The sequence below is a fragment of the Podarcis bocagei genome, assembly GCF_964188305.1.
Source record: "Podarcis bocagei genome assembly, chromosome: 11".
NCBI classification, from domain to species: domain Eukaryota; kingdom Metazoa; phylum Chordata; class Lepidosauria; order Squamata; family Lacertidae; genus Podarcis; species Podarcis bocagei.
In genome coordinates, this window is record NC_138136.1 from 12987869 (window position 1) to 13001718 (window position 13850).

At 45.2% G+C, this 13850-nt stretch overlaps 1 long non-coding RNA gene across 1 annotated transcript; it reads left to right on the forward strand.

The window, feature by feature from the left end:
• Positions 1–2292: 2292 nt before the first annotated feature.
• On the forward strand, positions 2293–13264 carry LOC308597842. Its single transcript, XR_014013193.1, has 3 exons — positions 2293–2405; positions 5720–5915; positions 10881–13264. It is a non-coding gene; the product is annotated as an uncharacterized lncRNA (long non-coding RNA).
• The last annotated feature ends 586 nt before the right edge of the window (positions 13265–13850 follow it).

Here is a 13850-nt window from a genome sequence, read left to right on the forward strand (position 1 = left end):
TTATTTTCTATTTACACACCAGAGGCACTGAGTTGGTCCCAGCGTTTGGGGGAGGGGGGCTGTCGTGCTTAGACCAACAAAGCCCGACAAATGGATGAGAGGACTCAACTTTTAGAGCAAAAGAGGTACATGGCTTCCCTCCCAGCTTCTGTCCACTCTCCCCCCTCCCCCCCAGTGGATTCTGGTACTTGAAGTATCTGGCACTGGGATATTGTGCCTTTTTTGCTCTAAAAACAGACACCAATCCCTGTAGTCTACATAATCAGAGCGCATGCCTCTGTCACTATCCTGTGTCATTTATTCCATAGGGACTGGCTGACTTGTTAAACCTATTTAATGGAAGTCGTTTGTTGTATACAGTTCACAATCCTGTTATTACAAGCATTCCTTTTCTGTGGCTTGTCCCACACACCGACACAGGCAAAATTGATCTGTAGCCGTTTGTTGAGTATTTGCAGTGATGCACCACATTGCTCTAGCTAGCTAATTCTGCAGGCAGTACTTCTGGGATTGCAAAACTGGAACAAGAATGGCCAAGCTGTACTGAGTCAGATTCTCAAACCTTTATTGGCGTACGGACCGTACTGAGTCTTTCTTACCACATTCTTTCCTCCATTGCAACGGCCTCTCGTGTTTCTGCCATCATTCCTGCAAAGTACAGGGAAAGAATTCACACTTGCTTCTGGCACTGCACATGATGTCCCAAGACACTCAACAGGGTGTACCTTCACAGCAAACAGATATGGGAAAGTACCACTTTTCCAAACTTCCCCGCTTGGTTCTACTGGTGAAATGAATACTTAGCTCAGTCGTGACACAATGTCCCTAGTTCTTGTGTTTAAAAGATCTGGGGTTACTGGGTTTCCTCTGGCAAGAGAAAGGATTTGAGTTGAGTGAAGTTCACATAACTAGATGCTGCCTTGTTGCACTGGTATACAGACAGCACTTAAGAATCGGTGTAGGAGCAACTTGTTACATTTAACAAGCGTGCATTCTGAATACCTGAGTTTGCAAATAAATGAGCAAGCAAATTGGTTCTCCTTCTACGCCTTGTGCTGTTATACTAACGCGCAGCATAGATTTGCACAAGAATGGGGCTTCAATAAGGCAGGAATGCCCAACCGCACAAGCCCAGTACAACCTCTACGGAAAGCAAACAAATAAAATCTTTCACGGTGATGTGAATAAGAACAACAACAAAAAATAATCCCGTGACGGACATTGTGGCAAGAAAGAGTCCATATCACAGGGATTATTTATAATTCAACATTATGCTACATCAGCTCTCTTTTTGCTTTTTATAGCTAAGGGATCCTGAACCTGCCATAAATATGTAAGGACCTTTTTGTGTCATTTTATCTGCAGGACACATGTATAAGCACAACCATAAATGCATTCATTTCCTTCTACTGCACAAACTCAGAAATTGGTTGGCAACACCCAACCAGTACATGTGGCTTTTGGAACCACTGTAAGAATTTTTAAAAACAATAATAATGTCGTTGTTTCTAGTCCTGAAGCTTTTGCAAGTTTGGAAAATGTGAGGGTATGTATTTCAAAAGGTTCACAACAACAAAACTAGAGAATATTTAATTGTGCCTGGGAACCCAGGTTTCTGAAGCTTATTCCAATTATTTTAGCAGGCACTGTTCTTAAGGCTACTAAGCTTAACAATTTTGTATTCCAGAACAAACGTGTTGCCCTGTTCATGCAAATGGTCTTAATTTCATGAAGCCAAAACAGGCAAATGACACACATTATAAATGTGTAAACAAACCTGGCAATACATTTTTACAAAGCGTTAAAACACAAATGTGGAACATCGTTACCTAGAGGTTTCCAGAGGCAGGGAGCGAAGTAGCCCAGAGATCCTTCATTCTATTGACATTTGAGAACTGTGACCTAAGTACTGGAGACCTGCCTGGAGTCTCCTAAATATGTGGCAGTGAGGGCAGACCGACCCCTGTGAACCCCTCTTGCCTCTTTGGTCCACCATGTCCTGATCTCACCTCCTGAAATTGAGAGTAAATTTATTAGGATGATGAAAACGCTGGCAACGGTTGTGGGCATCGTTAACATTGGGTCTTCGCTTCAAGAAATGACCTTATTGGTAGGGTATTAATTTGTTAGGTTGAGAGGGTTCGCTTGGAGTATACTTTAGGACACGGTCACTCTATCCCTTGCAAATAAGCCTTAAAATAAACAGAAACAGAGGCAGAGTTCCAAAATTATTCTAAAAAGCTGTTTCATAACTACTGTGCTTACCAAGCCAGATATTAAATAGTCCACAATGTTTTCTAAGGACATTTGAGAGGCTCTCTCCATCCCACCCTCTGTAGTGATCACAACTTACATAACAAGACTGTTCACCATACTGGAAGAACTGAGCCCCCAAAGCAAACCAGGTACATTTATAGACCACATAAGAGGATTTTTATTTTTATTTTTTGCAATGTATTCTTTCTTATGCTGGGTGAATCTTGGAATTTATTGTTTGCATCTGTGGGTTAGCACTTCATCCAAGGCTAAATATACTCAGCATTTTAAAATCCACAACAGATTCTGGTTTCAAAACAAAGAATTGAAATTTTGTCATTCTGGGGAAACAATTGAGAATATTTATTCAACCAACTGACAATAAAAACCAGAAGGAGAAAGGGAACTGTATACAGCAACCTAATCCTTTGGACACTGAATGTCTTGACCCAGGCTACGTTGGGTTTTTGAGTCTAAACCAAAAACAGTGCCAGCAAAATCATGCGAACTACAAAATATATCTTTACCAAAATGAAAGATGAGGTTATCTGGAGGCTAGACATAATAATAATAATAATAATAATAATAATAATAATAATAATAATAATAATAATAATAATAATTTATTATTTATACCCCACCCACTCTGGGTGGCTTCCAAAAAAAATAAAATACTGTAATACATCAAACATTAAAAGCTTCCCTAAACTAGACCAGCCTGATCCCAGACTTGATGCTATATTGACTCAGAATGGGTGAAATAATCTCTGTTTCATTGCACACATGACCAAAAAGCTTTTGATGCTGACTAGTCTGAACTCATGGGTAACTCGGAAGGTACAGCTGCTCAGAGAACAAGACAATGTACAGCCCACCTTCTATGAGGGAAGGGAAATTCATCTGTTTGGCAAGGATTTAAACTTCACCCAGATGATGGCTACATACCTTTCGACATTTCTCCAATGAAAATAGGGACGTCCTATGGGCATTTGTCCCGGGATGTAGGGAAACTTGGGGGGGGGGAGAAGAAGGAGAAGAAGAATTTGGATTTGATATCCCGCTTTATCACTACTCAAAGGAGTCTCAAAGCAGCTAACAATCTCCTTTCCCTTCCTCGCCCACAACAAACACTCTGTGAGGTGAGTGAGGCTGAGAGACTTCAAAGAAGTGTGACTAGCCCAAGATCACCCAGCAGCTGCATGTGGAGGAGCAGGGAAGCGAACCCGGTTCACCAGATTACGAGTCCACCGTTCTTAACCACTACACCACGCTGGCTCTCAGGGGACAGCAAGCTGGCAGCGAGGATGCTGAAGGTAGAATACATAGTAGGTAACATGCTAAGAAAGAGGACCAAACAATGGAGAGATGAAGAAAGAGACTTCAAGAAACAAAAATAGATGGTGAAACCAAAGAAACTTCACAATGCTTAAGATGAAGAAGGGCTCTATGCTATTGGGAGCAAGAGAGGAACACTAGGAAGCCTGGCTCTGGACAGAGTCTCACCCTTTTGACCCAGATCACAGCTTAAGGATGTCACTAAGTCCAGCACTGGGCATTCAGGTGGTTTGACAGTTTGCAGTGACTTTCATGAATTTTGGCTGCTCTACAGTACAGTGGTGCCTCGCAAGATGAAATTAATCCGTTCCGTGAGTCTCTTCGTCTAGCGGTTTTTTCGTCTTGCGAAGCAACCCTATTAGCGGATTAGCGCTATTAGCGGTTTAGCGGCTATTAAAGGCTTAGAGGCTATTAAAGGCTTAGAGGATTAGCGGCTAAAATGCTATTAGCGGCTTAGCGGCTTAGAAAAAGGGGGGGAAAGCGGAAAAAAATCGGAACACTCGCAAGACGTTTTCGTCTTGCAAAGCAAGCCCATAGGGAAAATCGTCTTGCGAAGCAGCTCAAAAACGGAAAACCCTTTCGTCTAGCGGGTTTTCCGTCTTGCGAGGCATTCGTCTTGCGGGGCACCCACTGTACATGGGATTGACCCAGAAGAGCATTTGTGAACCATACCCTTAACTGGTCCAAAATGTGGTGGACAGATTGACTGTGGTTGACCACTGAGAAAATGTCATACCAGACTGGAAAGCGCTTCACCGGCTGCCAATTTCTTTCCAGGTTAAATTCCAGATGCCAGGTTTTGCCTTCAGATTTGTAGATGGCCTGGCCCAGGTATTGAAATGAGTGTCTACTTCCACCTGAGCCTATCAATCGAGATCTTTTGAGAGCCCCACCTTCTACCTTGTGAGTGGTGGCTGAAGAAAAGGCCTTTTGTGGTCGTATCCAAGCTTATGATCCAGTGTGGACTATGAGATCATCATCTTAGGCATTTCTCTGAGGACAGTCCAGAGGGTGGTGATGAGAGAACAGGCATTTTCCGCAGTTGCTCCCCAGAGAGACCCATCAGGCATAATTTTGTCATTATTTTGGTGCCAGGCAAAGGAGATTTTTGCTTTCCCCAACATTTTGGCTGCATCAGTGATTGATTGATTGATTGATTGAATATATATATATATATATATATATATATATATATATATGACGATGTCTTTAATATTGTTATGTCTTTTTATTACTGCCTTTTATCCTCGTTGCAAACTGCACCAGGACTTTTTGTTGCGGGAAGCAATTCGTAAGTTGAATAAACCTTGGTATTCAAAATGCCCACCCAGCAAAGCACTCACAGGTTGCAAGAACCAACCTTCCACGTTCTGTTAGGCCAGCATAGAAGGCAGAAGTGACCCAGGCAACCCTGTCAATACTGTAAGGCATGATAGACTCACTGGTCCAAGTTTCCAGTGGGTAAGGTAATATTCCTCTGGAATGCTCTGCAATGAGTCTTTAACGAGACGACGTGCTGTCAATATGCAAGATGACACTTGGTGAATGAAAAGCATCCAGAAAGAGCACTCTGCAGTGAAGCTATTTCTTTGAAACCTATGCCATTCCCCTAGGCTACCTTTGACATATTATTTTGGGTGGAAGTGGTAAAGAGACCCAACAAAATGATTTTGGTAATGCTTTTCTATCAATTGAGCCATGTTCCTCCAGCCTCAATCAATCCCTCCTTCAGTGCTTGCAAACCAGCTCTTTGTTAACTCACATTATTGTGCAGTCCTCCCCAAGAGAGCTTTCTGATTACAAATGGATTTCTTTTTTTACCCTTGGGCATCGTGTCAACTGACCAGCATAAATCCTGAATTTTGGAAAGAGTCATTAAGCAAAGCGGCAACCAAGCAGCTGGAACAGCTTCCCATCATGAGGAGCAGTAATATAGCATGTGGGAGGGGGCAAAGGGGCAGTTTCCCCAGGTGCAAATTTGTGGAGGTGCAAAATTTCAACATCCGGTGCTGCCTCAATACTGCTGTGTGCTTCCGACACTGGGCTCTATTAAAAATGGCTTCTCCATGTGAACCAGGAAGTGACATCTGCAGACAACGGAATGACTCTTCTTTTCTTATCTCTGCAGTTTCGGTCTCTTGTGTGACATGGATGTCATTAGGCAGTTGAATGCGCATGCGTACTCCATCCATTTCCTTCTCACCATGTGGCCCCGGGTACTGGCAACCCACGCTACACCACTGATGAGGAGGACATTCTGCTAGAAGCAAAGGTGGTACTCAAAACCACCTTGAGGACCTGGTCTAAAATGCTGCACCTTCAAGGTGAGTGTAGGCAGGGCTTTTTCAGGTGGAACTCACCAGAACTGAGTTCCGGCACCTCTTTGGTGCATTCCAGCACCTCTGTAGTATTGTGGCACAGCAGCATGGCGATAGGTGTGGTGCAGCAGAGGGAGCCATCGTAAGGTGCCAAAATCGTTGGTAGGGTGAGTGGGTGAAGAAGAGAAGATTACTTAGGGGCAATCTCCCCCCCCCCCAAAAAAAATAGCTCAACAACCTTGACTGCGTGCTCAACAAAGTTTGGTTGGTTGGTCCCCCTAAAAAAAAGCCAACAAGTTCAGGAACCTCTTTTTCAAAATAAATGAATACCGTATTTTTCGCTCTATAGGACACACTTTTCCCCCTCCAAAAATTAAGGGGAAATGTGTGTGCGTCCTATGGAGCGAATGCAGGCTTCTTGGCTTCAGCAATAGCAACACGAAGCCTCCAAAGCGCAGAGGGAGTGCTCCCTCCGCGCTCCGGAGGCTTTGCGTTGCTTTCACTGAAGCCTGGAGTGCGAGAGGGGTCGTGCACAAGCTCTCCAAGCTTCAGGGATAGCCGCCTGAAGCCTTCGGTGTGCAGCGCGAGTTCCCGCTGTGCTCCGCAGGCTTCAGGTTCCTTTCGCTGAAACCAGGAGAGCCTTGCTCTCCCGGCTTCAGCGAGGGAGAGCTGCGCAGTGCCCCTTCAGCCAAGCGGGAGGAGAAATGGAAGGGGCTCTGTTTCTCCTGCCGCTTCGCTGAAGGGGCGCTGAGCAGAGAGGGGGAGAATTTTTTTCCCTTGTTCTCCCCCTCTAAAACAAGGTGCGTCCTATGGTCGGGTGTGTCCTATAGAGCGAAAAGTACAGTAAATGCCCTGACAAATAAACAGAAGTGTCAACTGAAAGCTAGAGGGATAGGAAGCAATGGGAATGAATTTCAAAGAAAGAGACCCAATGGACAAGTGGGAGGTTGAGGGGCACCTGATTATCCTGGAATTGTATGCAATTAAAGACCAACTAAGTTAGTTCTTGGTATGAGCTTTCGTGTGCATGCACACTTCTTCAGAAGTTGAGCTTTCGTGTGCATGCACACTTCTTCAGAAGGTTCTGAAGAAGTGTGCATGCACACGAAAGCTCATACCAAGAACTAACTTAGTTGGTCTTTAAGGTGCTACTGGAAGGAATTTTTTTATTTTTTTATTTTGACTATGGCAGACCAACACGGCTACCTATCTGTAATTGTATGCAATTGTATGAGAAAGAGAATGACAGCCAGCAACTTTAAGTTTGCACACAGCTTGGGGTACTTGGAGACAGCCAGAACAGCCCAAACTGGCATTCTGGACAGACTTCCAAATAACCCATGCTGCTTCCTTCTGATTTGCTCACTATTTTTTTGCTCACTGATTTGCTCACTATATTCTTTCCTTTTGGCTGATGGGCGCATGATTGCAGCCTCGAGGAGGAACGGCTGCAACCTGAGACTCTTTGGCAGCGAGCAACACTGGGTAACTCGGGTTCATCTGCCTGCCTGCCACCTCTAAAAAGGATTTAAGGAACAGTGGTCAGATATATCACAGGATCAAATGCGCAACTGTGGTCATGATGCCCATATGATTACTGCAGATGGAAGCTGGTGAAACTTCAGAGACATTATGGCAGGGCTCCAATTTATCAAGCATACATGGTTGGCAAGCAGTCGCCGGCCAGTCTTTGCCGGAGGGTCCAATATTGGGAATTGGAGGCACTTCATTTTAACATTTCAAAATTTACTCCATTCCCCCTCTTTCTGCGATTCCTTAAATTTGCTTTTAATATCTTCTGCATATCCAAATTAACTTAATTTACTCGTTTATTCATCTTCTTTAAATATACACGCTTATGAAACTGCAGGTTATCACAATATTCCTGCCAATGTTTTTATCTGTTTATAATTTATATGTAAATATTCAATAAACCATTTTATTGGTGTACTTTCAACATGGTAGACACCACTTACAAAGCAGAGTGCTTCTCTCCCCACATTTTCTGTAAAAAGAGCATCAATTTTGGCCTACCCCTTCCATAAGCAACCTGCAGGGCAATCCCTTTCACACTGGGTAAATATTAAAAACAATTTTATTATGTATACCCCGTCCATCTGATTGGGTTGCCCCAGCCACTCTGGGTGCTTCCAGCATACACAAAAACATAATAAAATATTAAACATTAAAAAACTTCTTATACCTTCAGATGTCTTCTCCTTCAGATCTCCTTGACATCTGATGGGAGGGTGTTCCACAGGGTGGGTGCCACTACCAAGAAGGCCCTCTGCCTGGTTCCCTGTAACTTCACTTCTTGCAATGAGGGAACCGGCAGAAGGCCCTAGGAGCTGGATCTCAGTGTCCAGGCTGAACAATGGGGGTGGAAACGCTCCTTCAGATATACTGGACCGAGGCTGCTTAGGGCTTTAAAGATCAGCACCAACACTTTGAATCGTGCTCGGAAACGTACTGGGAGCCAATGTAGGTCTTTCAGGACCAGTGTTATATGGTCTCAGCGGCCACTCCCAGTCACCAGTCTAGTTGCCGCATTCTGGATTAGTTGTAGTTTCTGGGTCACCTACAAAGGTAGCCCCACGTAGAGCGCATTGCAGTAGTCCAAGCGAGAAATAACCAGAGCATGCACCACTCTGGCGAGACAGTACGTGGGCAGATAGGGTCTCAGCCTGCATACCAGATGGAGCTGGTAGACAGCCGCCCTGGACACAGAGTTGACCTGCCCCTCCATGGACAGCTGCAAGTCCAAAATGACTCCCAGGCTGCACACCTGGTTCTTCAGGGGCACAGTTACCCCATTCAGGACCTGGGAGTCCTCCACTCCTGCCCACCTCCTGTCCCCCAAAAACAGTACTTCTGTCTAGTAGGAAGGAAAATCTGTTGGGACAGACTAAAGGGTATGTGCGGAAAAGCCATACACATAGAGGCATAAAGTAATGATGATGATGATGATGATGATGATGATGATAATTTCATCCAAAATCAAGCCACATCCTAGTTTCACTGTTAAAAATCTCACTGTGTTCATTTAATACAGAGGCAACAGCACTAACTTACAGCACAATCCAAACTCAAGATCCAGCAGGATGAGAGAGTTTGGATTTGGCCAACCTTGGGCTTTCCTATCTACATTGGCCTGAAGTCCCTCACTGCAGCTCATCTGGGGCAGCTGAAACCTGTGCAACTTGCACCAGTATAAGTCCCCCAAAGGGACATTGTGGCAGAGAGCTGAGGGTGGGACACAACAAACCCTCTTCTGCTCAGTCATGTGACCTAGAGCCCAACCCTCAAAACCCGGGCCCACACTCACCTGCCACTTCTACTGGCAGTAGCCTCTCCCAGGGAGAGTTAGGAATGTTGAAGTTAGGAAGATACTGAAGAGCATCCATTAGAAGTGAGACGTGATCCAAAACAGTGCTAAAATGACAATTGCTAATCTCCCTATTGCAATAAATAAATGATGGCTGTGGCCAAGATCTATTTGAAGTTCTGGACATCAGACTCTCTTACCAATTGGACTGCCTTCTCCCTTAGAGTAGAGATAGGGAAAGGGAAAGGACCCCGTGGACAGTTAAGTCCAGTCAAAGGCGACTACAGTGGTACCTCGGGTTACATACGCTTCAGGTTACATATGCTTCAGCTTACACACTCCACTAACCCAGAAATAGTGCTTCAGGTTAAGAACTTTGCTTCAGGATAAGAACAGAAATCGGGCTCCGGCAGCGCAGCGGCAGATGGAGGCCCCATTAGCTAAAGTGGTGCTTCAGGTTAAGAACAGTTTCAGGTTAAGAACGGACCTTTGGAACGAATTAAGTACTTAACCTGAGGTACCACTGTATGGTAGAAGACACTCCTAGCTGCTGAGGTAGATGCACACAGGAGCACCCCAAGACTACTAACTTGCTGTTTCAGGGGAAGCATGACCCTATCCAAAGCAAATACAGTGGTACCTCGGGTTACATATGCTTCAGGTTACATACGCTTCAGGTTACACACTCTGCTAACCCAGAAATAGTGCTTCAGGTTAAGAACTTTGTTTCAGGATAAGAACAGAAATCGTGCTCCAGCGACGCGGCAGCAGCAGGAGGCCCCATTAGCTAAAGTGGTGCTTCAGGTTAAGAACAGTTTCAGGTTAAGAACAGACCTCCGGAATGAATTAAGTACTTAACCCAAGGTACCACTGTAATTGACCCATTATCTGGACCCTTGGCCTTCCCACCGGCCCATTGAATGCCCCATTCCAGGGCTTTCCAATGGTTCCCACTGGCAGGGTCCCAGACAACATCACTCCTGTCTGCCTGTTCAGTGAGTGGACGGGAGAGCTTTGTGCCGGTGGATTGGCACTGATATCACTCTCCTGGCAATGGGGTGAGCTGGCGGAGGTTGCCAAGGCTGCCCCTCTGCCCAATGCCACTCTCCACCCAAAGGGGATTTGCATTGCACAGTTAACTCTCACTTCGTCTCTCTCAATCTTTGGAGGATTTAATTCTGCCGGGAAAGCCAGCTGGTCCCTTCCCCTGTCATTAAATTCTCCTAAATCGATTGAATTAAAGATGGCCGAAGCCCTGCAAAGAATCAGCTCAGCTTTTCCTCTTCCCCATTTGGCTGCTCGCTCCATTCAGCAACCGATCTGCCAATCACCCAAGCCGCCCTGTTTCCTCTCTCACACACCCTGGCTCTTGCTTTCCCAGCCATATAGGACATGTAAGCCTGCTTCAGTCTCATTCAACTTGACACCTGTTTCGTTTTAAAAGAGGCTCCTATAAATAGAAGAGGGAATGCAAATCTCGGTGGCTTTGCACTGTATTCTGGAAAAAGCAACTTGCAACCCCGTGGGAGGGGGGAGGGAAGCGAGAAGGAGGGGGGAAAGAGACACTATCTTGCCTCAAAACATGGCAGCTCTATTTAAGGGCCGTTGCTTTTAATTTAAATGCTCATTTCTTTTTCTATTTTCAGATCCTCCCTGGGATTTTAGGAATGTTGAGACGTGCTGCTTATAAATCCCTAAGTACAAGATGGTCACGGACGGCTGGAAGGAGGCATTTGGAAACAAATCACTTGTCAGCGAGCAGCCTTCAAACTTTGAACAAAAGCTCAAAGGGCTCAGGAAAAGAGACATGTTGGTTGGCTTCTAAGGCCCGGGTGCACGTTCACAGCCCCCCTTCACCAAAAGCTCTGTGGTTATTTAATGCAAGGTTAATTTACGTCCATAATTTGGAAGAGGTGCTGCGACGTCAGCATTCCCTGTTAAAAGGAAATCCGTGGGATTTCCATCCTTCCAAGCTCAACTTGGCTTTGCAAAACAAGATTGTGGCTCAACTGGAGTCTGTGCTTTCTAGGGAGGCTATCAGAAATACATTTGAAACCTCCCCAAAACGAGTCCCTTCCTCTTGTTTCAAACATGCCAGCTGCTTTCCATTACAAAATCTTTCTTTCAGCTGTAGGGTCTTGTTTAGTATATACCGTAATTCTCTATGGTAGAACTGGGATGGGTTCCTCTTGTCAATAAGGTGATATCTCTAGTCAAAGTGGGACGCGGGTGGCACTGTGGTCTAAACCACTGAGCCTCTTGGGCTTGCTGATCAGAAGGTCAGCGGTTCAAATCCCTGTGATGGGGTGAGCTCCTGTTGCTCGGTCCCAGCTCCTGCCAACCTAGCAGTTCAAAAGCATGCCAGTGCGTATGAGCCCCACATTTGGCAAAAAGATTCCTGCATTGTAAGGGGCTGGGCTAGATGACCCTCATGGTCCCTCCCAAATTTGATTCCCTGATTCTCTGATTCCATGAAACCAATATCCCCCCTCCCAAGGGCTCCATCTATTTATGAATATCTACCTTTCACACATCACATTTGTGCACATGCAAACACCATTCTGCCTCAACCACATTTGAAACCCCCCCATTTACTCACACAAACATATACCAGCCAATATCCAAAAACATGACACCCATTCATGTTCGTGCCCTGACCTCAGTCCACAAAGATCCACTGGCTTCTGTTGACTGTCTTCCAAAGGTGAACTTCCATCAGCCGACATCCACAAACATCAGTCTGCTTTAGCCACTGGCTTCCATCCACCAACATCTGCCAGGTTCTCTTAGGTCCATCATCAGACATCCACCAGCTTCCAACCACAGCTACCAGCAGACTTCAAGCAGCCAAACTTGCATTATTAACGCTCCCTAACATCCCACTGCCAGAGGATTGCCTCCTTCTATTCACCACTTTGCCTCCTCCAAGTGGAAGAAACCTGGGCAGTGCTGAATGTCACATCCATTTCCAGCTGTGTCCTGTTGGAAACAGAAAAGGGCTTTCCCCCTTGCCTGCCTTTATATCCACTCAGTTGCCAAGGGCTTTTGTAACATCACAAGAAACCCACAGCCAATGGCAACAGCTGGGGAGGCATCATCTTCAATGCTTTGAGCCTCACAATGGTGAGTGGACCTATCAGTGATTGTGTGCTTGTTTATTCAGGAAGTGGGTGGCCCTGTGGTCTAAACCACTGAGACTTTTGGGCATCCCAATAAGAAGACTGGTGGTTCAAATCCCCGTGACAGGGTTAGCTCCCATTGCTCTGTCCCAGCTCCTGCCAACCTTGCAGTTCAAAAGCATGCCAGTGCAAGTAGATTAATAGGTACCACTGTGGCAGGAAGGTAAACGGCATTTCCATGTGCTCTGGCTTCCATCACTGTGTCCCATTGTGCCAGAAGCAGTTTAGTCCTGCTGGCCACATGACCCGGAAAGCTGTCTGTGGACAAACAACAGCTCCCTCGGCTTGAAAGCAAGATGAGCACCACAACCTCATAGTTGCCTTTGACTGGACTTAACCGTCCAGGGGTCCTTTATCTTACCTTTTACCTTCTACCAGCTTAGGTTGTTGGGACAGCTATGGCGGTTTGTGGTCACTGTAATCCATGCACTGATAATGGCCAGGTTGGATTACTGCAGTATACTCCATGCAGAGCTGCCCTTGAGGTTGGCCCAAAAGCTGTAGCAAGTTCAAGATGGGAAGGTTTGACTGATCTCTAGGGAAGGATATTGCCACGATGCTATGTCACTGCTGAAGGAACTGAACTAGCTGACAGTCCAACGTGCTGGGTTTGGTGTTTATGATAAATTTTATTTTTGCATTTTCTATTTTACGTAAACGCACAAATTAAATACATAGACATATAATCCGCTTTGACTTCCCTCCCGTGCCCATTGCGGATCTTAATTGAATGATTTCCCCCTCTGCATCTCTTTCATATTCTTGTCAATCCTTTGTCAATCCATAGTTCAAATCTTTACTACAAGTTTTCGGTCAATCCTACCAATGTAGGTAATTGTTTACAATAGCTTTTCAAATAAATTACAGTGGTACCTCAGGTTAAGTACTTAATTCATTCTGGAGGTCCGTACTTAACCTGAAACTGTTCTTAACCTGAAGCACCACTTTAGCTAATGGGACCTCCTGCAGCTGCCGCGCCACCGGAGCACGATTTCTGTTCTCATCCTGAAGCAAAGTTCTGAACCTGAAGCACTATTTCTGGATTAGCGGAGTCTGTAACCTGAAGCGTATGTAACCTGAAGTGTATGTAACCCGAGGTACCACTGTATAAAGTTTCCCCATTCTTTATTAAAGACCTCCTCTTCCTGGTTTCTAATTCTTCCTGCAAGCTTTGCCATCTCGGCATAGCTCATCAGTTTTGTCTGCCACTCTTCTTTGGTTGGAGTTGTACCCTCTTTCCATTTCTGGGCTAACAGAGTCAACATAGACGTGGTTGTGTACATAAATAGTTTTGTCTGCTCCTTCAGGAACTCTGGTCCTATAATACCTAAAACAACAACAACAACAACAACAATCTTTATTACGGTCCAGAGACCCAACAAATCGTTACAAAGCAATACACAATTCACACAGCCTACCTCCAGGTTAAACAAGCAT